Source organism: Echinops telfairi, unplaced genomic scaffold (assembly GCF_000313985.2).
Source record: "Echinops telfairi isolate 266 unplaced genomic scaffold, ASM31398v2 ScPeMD7_7424;HRSCAF=8462, whole genome shotgun sequence".
Taxonomy (NCBI): domain Eukaryota; kingdom Metazoa; phylum Chordata; class Mammalia; order Afrosoricida; family Tenrecidae; genus Echinops; species Echinops telfairi.
The window spans coordinates 19,987,363-19,996,440 of record NW_022111324.1 but is presented as its reverse complement, the minus strand read 5'-3'; positions in this window follow the sequence as shown (position 1 = coordinate 19,996,440).

Below are 9,078 nucleotides of genomic sequence, written 5' to 3'. Positions count from 1 at the left end.
AGAAGAAGTACAACCAGAATGCTCCTCTGAGGCAAGGATGGTAAGGATTTACCTCAGATCAGTGCTCAATTGGGTTTTTAAGACGTTGTTGTTGTTATTGTTGTTAGGTATTGCTGAGTTGTTTCTGCCTCGTCACAGTCCTGCGTACAACACATGGAAACACTGCCTAGTTCTACACCATTCTTATGTTTTATCACACTGCTGCAGCCACCCTGTCAATCCATCTTGTTAAGAGCCTTCCTCTTCTTCTCTGCCCCTTTGCTTTGCCAAGTGTCATGCCCTTTTCCTGGGACTGGTCTCTCCTGACATAGTTTGTTCACTCTGACACTAGTGTACCCCTCAGAATGCCAGTGCCAAACTCCCTCATTGCTATTGCCTTACATAGGACAGCGACATCAGACTTACCTGAAAGCGAACCTCAGCTCTATGCCTTACCTGCTATGTGGCCCTGGGCAAGTCATTGAAATTCTTTGAGACTCAGCTTTTCATTGGTAAAACCAAACCCAAACTAAACTCACCGCCATTGAATTGATGCCAACTCATAGTGACCCTAGACAGGTAGAACTGCCCCCATAAGTTTCTAAGACTCTTTACTGGAGTACAAGGCCTGGTCTTTCTCCTTTGGAGCATCTGGTGGTTTCGAACTATGGACCGTATGGATTGTAGCCCAATGTGTAATCACTATGCCACCAAACAGGGATTGTAAAATGTTCTTAACCAAGTTAATATGGGGTTCTGAGAATATGGAGGGAAAGTGAATATTGCCGCATGTGGCTTGGTTAATGTTGTGCTGCACCAGTGAGTCTATTTAGGCTCTTGGCGATTCCATGTGAGAGATTACAACTGCCTTGTAGAATTTCTGAGGCTGTAATTGTCACAGGAGCAGGTGGCCAGGTTTTCTCTTGAAAAGCCAATGGGAGGTTTGAACCACCAACTTTTCAGTTAACAGCTCGGCACTTAATAAGATCCCAGGGGTCTTTGCTCAAGTAATAGTAGTTGTGATTATTTTAGCAAGTTACATTACTTATTGGTGCATGAAAACTACCAATATCAACATATTCTTAAAGATTTGGTCTCTTACTGTGCCTACTGGTGCCATTAGTTTGTTGTGTGCTGCTAAAACTGATTAAGATGATAACTTATTTGTACCCCATTAATCAACAAAAGGAAAGAGTTCCCAATAGAACCCCACATCATTGCTTTAACACAGATAATTTGCCATAAGCGGCGGGCTGGTCATTCCACTGTGCTTAGTCTCCACATCTGTCAAGCAGAGGGAACGACATTATCGATGTTGGGGCTATTTCTTGCAAATAAGGAATGGATAAATGTCCCTATATCACTCCTCTAATACAAAGTAATTTATCACCATTTTTCATAGATGCTAAATATGAATATTTCTAATAAGTCAAGACAGATTGTACAAAATTGACTTTTGTTGGTGAGGAATTATGATTCAGGTTGTTGTTGGACCTAAAAGCAAAGAACACATGTAATTGCCGTGTTGCTGTTGAGCTGATTCTGATACATAGTGATCCTATCACACAGAGAAGAACTGCTCCACACCAAGACTGCACATCTTCACAAAAGCAGATGGCTCATCTTTCACCAGAACGGCGCACTGGTAAATTCAAGCCTCCAAACCTTCAGTTCGCAGCCAACCTTTCCATTAGCCGTGATGTACTTAACACTGTGCCACCAGCACTTCTTGAAGTGATGCTTATTGTGGTTTATTCTAAGGAGCCCTGCCTACACTGTGAAGTACGCATTGGGCTGCTAGCCACAAAGTCAGGAATTCAAACCCACCTGCTTCTCCTCAAGAGAAAGATGAGGCTCTCTGCTTCCATAAAGATTTACATCCTCAGAAACTGAAAGGAGCAGTTCTGTGAGTCCCTATGTGTTAGAATCAAATCAATGGCCATGGCTTTGGTGTGCTCTATGCAAAGGATCCCTGCTAGTGCAATAGTTGAACATTCAGCTGCTAACCCACCAGGCACTCAGGGAAAGAAAAGACCTGATCCGTTTCCGTACAGAGTCCATACAGAAACCTGTACATACATACATACTTACATACATATTCTGTTTCCATACAGATTCCATATAGAAACCTGTACATACATACATACATACATATTCTGTTTCCTTACAGATTCCATACGAAACCTGGTCTGTTTCCATACAGATTACATCCTAAGAAATACTACAGGGCATTTCTATCCTATCACATAGGGTCATGATGAGTCAGAATTGACTCAATAGCACATAACAGCAAAAAGATGCTCTAGTCTAAAAATAGCTAATGTGGAATAATAGAGTCTTAGATTTTAAAGAGACGCAAGGATCTCTCTGTGTTCCCAACCTCTTCTGCTTAGCTGATGCCTGGATTCCTCTACAGAGAATGGCAAGTAGCCATCTAGTCTCTGCTTGTCTTCCATCATGCAGCTCTAGTTAAGGAAAAGGAGACAACTCCTTTTACTTATGTCTAGTTGAGGACTTGAAACATTGATGATAATCACAGACTATAGCCTTCAGTATGGATTATACCTCAATATAACTGTACCAGTAAACAATATCATGATAAGTGGAGAAAATAGTAAATTCCAAGAATTTCATTTTACTCAGATCCACAATCAATGCTCATGAAGGCAGAAGTCAACTCAAACAATGTATTATTGTTTGTTAGGCCAACTTGACTAGAGAAACAAATGCAGTGGCACTCATATATGTTTAAGAAAGAGTTTTCTATCAATAACTAATTATATATTGAGCAGCTCGGTCTAACTTAAGTCTATACGTCTGATGCTAGTTCCTAAGTCCCTCTTCAGACTCACGGAGCCACATGCAATGATGCAGAATGCAGGAACATCACAGTCTGGTGGGTGCAAAGTCTTGTTGATCCAATAGTGGTGGGTGCATCTCCAGGGCTCTGGTAGCAACCAGGGCCCACTAGCAAGAAGGTGAAAGCAGAAAGAGAGGGGGAGGTTTCCAGGGCCCTCCTTATGAGAGGGCCATACTCACCAGGAGGCACCATCAACCTGAGTGACAGGTTGAATACCACCCCTACACTTTTACATATCTCCAAGTTGACATGAAATTATGCAATTACCACATACTGCATGGGGTAACTCTTCTGTAGAATAGCTCCTTAAAGTGTTAAGGAGCAAAGATGTCACTTTGAAAACAATTTGTTCCAGACCCACGCCATAGTATTTTCAATCACTTCGTATGCATGTAAACGCTGGAGTGAACAGGGAGGAGAAGAAATGCATTTGAATTACGATGCTAGTGAAGAGTATTGACTATGCCATGGACTACTCGAAGAAAGAACAGAGGAACAGCCAAAGTTGTGCCATCTAGCCTAATAACTATTTCTCATTATTCTTATTTTATTGGATAACAGTGACAGAAGTTCAAGCCAGATTCAGAAGAGGACTTGGAACAAGGGATATCACTTTTGATGTCAGATGGATCTTGGCTCAAAGCAGAGAATACCAGAAAGATGTTTACTTATATTTTGACTATAAAGGCATCTGACCATGTGGCTCATAAACTACGAATAGCCTTGAAAAGAATGAGAATTCCAGAACACTTCTTTGTGTTCACATGGAACTTGTGCATGGATCAGGAAGCAGTAGTGCAAATGGAAAAAGGGAATACTTCTCGGTTCAAAATCAGGAAAGGTGTGCATCAATCTGAATGTGGGGCAAATAATCAGCGAATCTGGCTTATATGAAAAAGAATTTGACATTAGGCTTCGAGAAAGGCTTATTAACAACCTGCCATATGCAGATGACTCAACTATGTCTACTGAACATTAGGAGGACTTGAAGTACCTGCTGTTAAAGATCAAGGATTGCAGCCTTCAGTATGGTTTACAAATCAATGTAAAGAAAACCAAAATCCTCACAACTGGACCAATAAGTAACATCATGATAAATGGACAAAAGGTTGAAGCTGTCAAGAATTTTGCCTTGCTTGTATCCACAATCACTGCCCATGGAAGCAGCAGTCAAGATATCAAAGGATGCATTGCACTGGGTGCATCTGCTGCACAAGACATCTTTAAAGTGTTGAAAAGCATCACTTTTTGCTTTTCAATCACTTTGAGGAGTCAGCTGCACCCAAGCTAAGGTCTTTTCAATGGCTACATATGCATGTGGAAGTTGGACATTAATAAGGAAGACCAAAGAGGAATCGTTGTGTTTGAATTTTGGTGCTAGCGAAGATTACTGAAAGTTCTATGGACTGCCAAAAGAACAAACAAATCTCTCTTGGGAGAATTATAGCCACAATGCCCTTTAGAAACAAGAATGGAGAACTTCATCTCAGGGTATGTTGTCAGGAGAGAAAAATCCCTGGAGAAGGACATCATGATTGATAGAGGAGCAGTGAAAAAAAGAAAGGCCTTTGGCAAGATGGAGTGACACAGTGGCTGTGACAACAGGCTCAAACATACACGGAGGTACACCCCAAAACTGGAACTGGGCTGGGTTGAGCGCAGTTTTTCAGAGTATGCATTTTTCCCTCTAGGCAAGCATCGAGCCTCGGGCAACTCCCTCTGAGTTAGTGCACCCAGTGGCATTGCCTGGGAAGGTTCTCTCTTGCCACAGTGATTTTTTTCTGTAAAAGCAGTTTTGCTTAAGCTCATTTTATAGTGATGGTTGATTTAAGAGAACAGTGTGGGGCTGTGAAATTTTGTTTCCTGCTCGGGAAAAATGCCACAGAAACTGTTGTGATGTTGAACACAGCTTACAAGGAAAACACTATGGGGAAAACTCAAGTGTACGAGTAGTTTTCTCACTTCAAAAAAGGTGAAATGTCGATTGATGACAAACCTTGTTCTGAATGTCCACCAACTTCCTGAAAGGACAAAATTGTTGACTCAGAGTGCATTTGGAGTTCATTTCACCAGGTCAGACTATTAATGAAGTTTTTAATTTAGAGGTTCTGAAAAGATTGTGTAACTGCACGAGACAAAAAAGGCCTGATTTGTGGCAGACAGGTGACTGGTTTTTCCACCACAACAATGCACATGCTCATTCAGCCATCTCAGTGTGCCAATTTTTCACAAAAAACAGCATGCCTCTCTTGCTCCACACATCCTATTCACCTGACCTCACTCTGTGCAACTTCTTTTTGTTTCCGTGAATGAAGAAGCGCATGAAAAGACAGCAGTTTGATGCTGTAGAAGAGGTGAAGAAAAAAACGAGGGAGGTGAGTTTGGAAAATGTTTCCAAGAATGGAATCCCAGATTTGACCAATGTATTAAGTGTAATGGAGAGTATTTTGAAGGTGATAAGATTGTTTTGTTTAAAAAATGAAATACATACCTTTGAAAAAAAGAATTCTGATTTTTTTTTTGCTACCCCCTTGTAAGAACAATTGTGAGGGTGGTGCAGGCCCGGCCTTTGCTTCCGTATGTTTACACGGGGTCCCTGTGATTGGGAACCAGCTGGATGACATCTGACAAATGAACGAGCAGGTCAGACTAAACTGGAACTCTGGAGACCTGGGCGCTAGTGCTAGCTGTGTCGCTAGTGCAGAGAACGCAGCCCCTCCAGGTTCCAGGTTCTTGGATGGTGAAACCCGGACTTTCTATCTGACCTGCCCACCTGCAACCCCCACTCCCTACAGCAAACAGCCAGCCCCAACTTACAAATGAATCCTGTTCCAAACCTCCCTGAAACTTGTTATTTGGAACTCGGAGAACATTTCCTGTTGAAACAACATTATGAAGGATGATTGGGATCTCACGTCTGCCCACGGCACTGTATTTCATTAATACCATAGTGAAATCATGATACTTGTCCAGGAGTGTGACGGAGGACGAAGTTTCCCCCCCTTTTTCTGGATGCAAGTCAACACTAGACAAAGCTTTGAAATATGTGCTGTTTACTTTGGCACCCTCCACTGCCTCTCCTTGACCTCTCTTCCATCTTTGAAGGTCTTTTACCCTAGAGACCCAAAGTACCAACTGCAGCATCCAACCCAGGCCGGCCTCACTCTCCAAAGTGCTTTGCTCCCCACTCCCCGCTCTTCCTCTGTTGCTTCCCCTCTCACATCTCCTACCTCCATCCCCACTAGTCCTTGGCCCCACGCTGTCATCGAACTTCCACTCCCTTCATAAAGATGCCTTCAGCTAGGTTAGGGTGAAGCCCATCTGACTCAAAGGGTCTGTAAACAAGTAAACATCCAACAACAGCTCACTCTTGTTATGTGCTACCTGTGTGGCAGGGACTATCCCGAGAGCCAACCCTTTCCATCCCCAACAAGGCTGGTAAAGGAGACACTGTGCTATTCTCCTTCCACAGCTGAGGAAACGAGGTTTACAGAGTCAAGTACCTTCTCTGCATAGAGGCAGGGAGGGAGTCTGGCACGTAAGCCTCTGCTATTAACCTCCTCATGGGGACTTGTATTTTTAATTAAAATGTTTCTTCACTGGAATAAATACCCACATTAGAGTGTGTCCCTGAGTGGAAATGGTTAACACGCTCAGCTGCTAACAGAAGGGTAATGGTTGGAGCGCACCCAGAGGTGCCTCAGAAGAAACCTGGTGACCTACATCTGAAACATCGGCCATTGAAAATCTTATGGACTACAGTTTTCTCACACATGCGGGGTCCTCCAGGCGTTGGGTCAACTCAAAGGCAACCAGTAATGGTAACAGAGAAGCGAAAATATTCAAGGAATGTTCAGGAAGATATTCTCAGGACGCAGAACCACCGTATAGGTCAAGATGGAAAATGTGAATGCTTTGCAGGCCCAGGAAGGGGACGAATGGAGTGAAATGACTTCCTTATGGAGACTTAGATTGCTTCCTGTCCTCACAGGTAAAATTTGCAGGGACATTCTCCCCATCCATAAAGACAAAGAAGGTTTCTTCACCACACTTTGCAGCACTCATTCCTTCAGTGATCTCTTCACGAGGGCAAGTATCTAGTAGGGCCATGTCATGAGAACTAATTGTTCTTAGATTGGGGCTGCAGTTAAATGTAAGCTCAAAATCCAGTCAGATTATCTTTGGTATACACACACACACACACACACACTGTTTTTCACTTTTTTCTTTATTTTTAAAAATAATTTCGTTGTCATAGACTTCCCATATCGTACAATTTACTCATTCAATCACATTAAGAAAAATTTGTGCCAGTATCAGCACATCAATTTCAGAACATTTTCTTCTTTTTCACACATTGTTGTTAGATCCCCATTCCTACTATGTGGTACACTTTAGAGACAGGGTTATCATTTTACTGAAGAACTTTATAAATCATCCCTGTGGAGCATATGGTAATACTAGTGCGAGTATCATTAATTTAGCAAACGATATAGAATTTAAACCACTGCTGACAAAAAGAAAGTACACTGATGGGGCAGTTTCATAGACCAAAATACATGGATTGCACAGATTAAAAACTTCAGTGAGTGGATTCTAATTACACAATGAGGGTTGGAGATAGGACAAAACTTTCAATAACACTCATTCACAAAGGCAGAAACATGCCTGCTAGGGTAACATATGTCATAGAAAAGCAGAGTCATGCAAATAGTCAAAATATATGGTAGTTGTGAACTGTCATTCATTGGGTACCCTGAGAGGAAGAGATTTGAACCATAGTCTGATGACCACCAATTCCATGACTCTGGGACAGCAGTCATTAGCTTCTTCTCCCCCTGGGGCAGTTCAGCCTGAAGTTCAAAGGTATGTCAATTCCTTCAATCTTCTATGGGAGAGTTTGAGATAAAGTCCATTTCCCTTAGTGGCATTTCCAAATCAGATCTTCTGGTGCAGCCTATGAAGGATGTTGGAAGTACAATCTAAAGTCTCAGCTGTCTATAGCACTTGGCCTGAGACTGGATAGAAATTAAGTCAAAAGTGTCCACTTAGGAACATAAAACCAGGCGTATTCTCCCCTATATAAGCAATAGTAAGCATTTTCCCCAATGGCAGGTTGCCCCACCCAGTTTACCCACCAACAGAAATATAATCGCCATCTTCAAAACAGATCTATCTCCACCTCCCACCCTTGACTTGAGTTTTCAGTCGGGTTCACTAATCATTCTAGTGGACGTGTCTGTTGATTTGGGGGTGACCGTAGAACAACGTTGTATGGCAGGAATGATGGGTCTTCCCCTCTCCCCACATCATGGGAAACTGACATCAGCTGAGATGAGACCCTCTGTCCAAGTGAGTTTTAAAATGCACACTTGAGGGTGTGGTACACATGTGCTTCAGGAGCCCGAGGCAGGCTCACTGCCTCGTTGCTTAGGAAGACTGAATTAGGAGATTACATGAACTGAGAACAGAAGCCAGTCTTTTTCCTGGGGGTTACCCTTATAGTAGTGTGCTCATACCAGGTTTGTCCTTTTGTGATTGACAAACTTCTCTCAGCATAATGGTTTTCAGGGAGCTCTGGTGGTGTAGGGGGCTGCAATCCATAAGGTTCGAAGTTCGAAACCACCAACCAAGTGCTCGGAGGGAGAAAGATGGGGCTTTCCACTCCTGTAGAGTTACACTCTTGGAAACCCACAGGGCCAGTTCTGCCCAGCCCTAGGGGTCACCATGAGTCAGAATCAACTCGAAGACAGTGAGAATGGTTTCCAAATCCATCCAGGTCATGAGGGGTTTCATCACTCTTTTTACAGATGCATACTATTCCATTAAGATGTATCACAGTTTCTATATCCATTATTTTACCAATTGGCATTTTAAGCTGCTTCCAGCTTCTTGCTATTGTAAACTGCACTGCAATGAACATGGGAGAGCATGCCTGTTCGTATTCTGTCTCTCACTTCATTGGGATGTATACCTGACATAGGTATTGCTGGGCCACATGGGGTTTCTATTCTGTTATGTTAATTAGCACTACATCACCTTCCATAATGCTGCCTGGCTATCAGAAAAAATAGCTTGTCTTCAAACACGCAGCCATCTACGTGAAGCACCAGCAAGTCCACACAGAAGAAACACTGCAGCCTGTGTGATCCAAAGTTTATAGATAATAGAATGCAAATCCATAGGAGGCTATGGTATTAGAGCCTACATTCTGAAAACCTGGTTTGCAGGAGAATTTG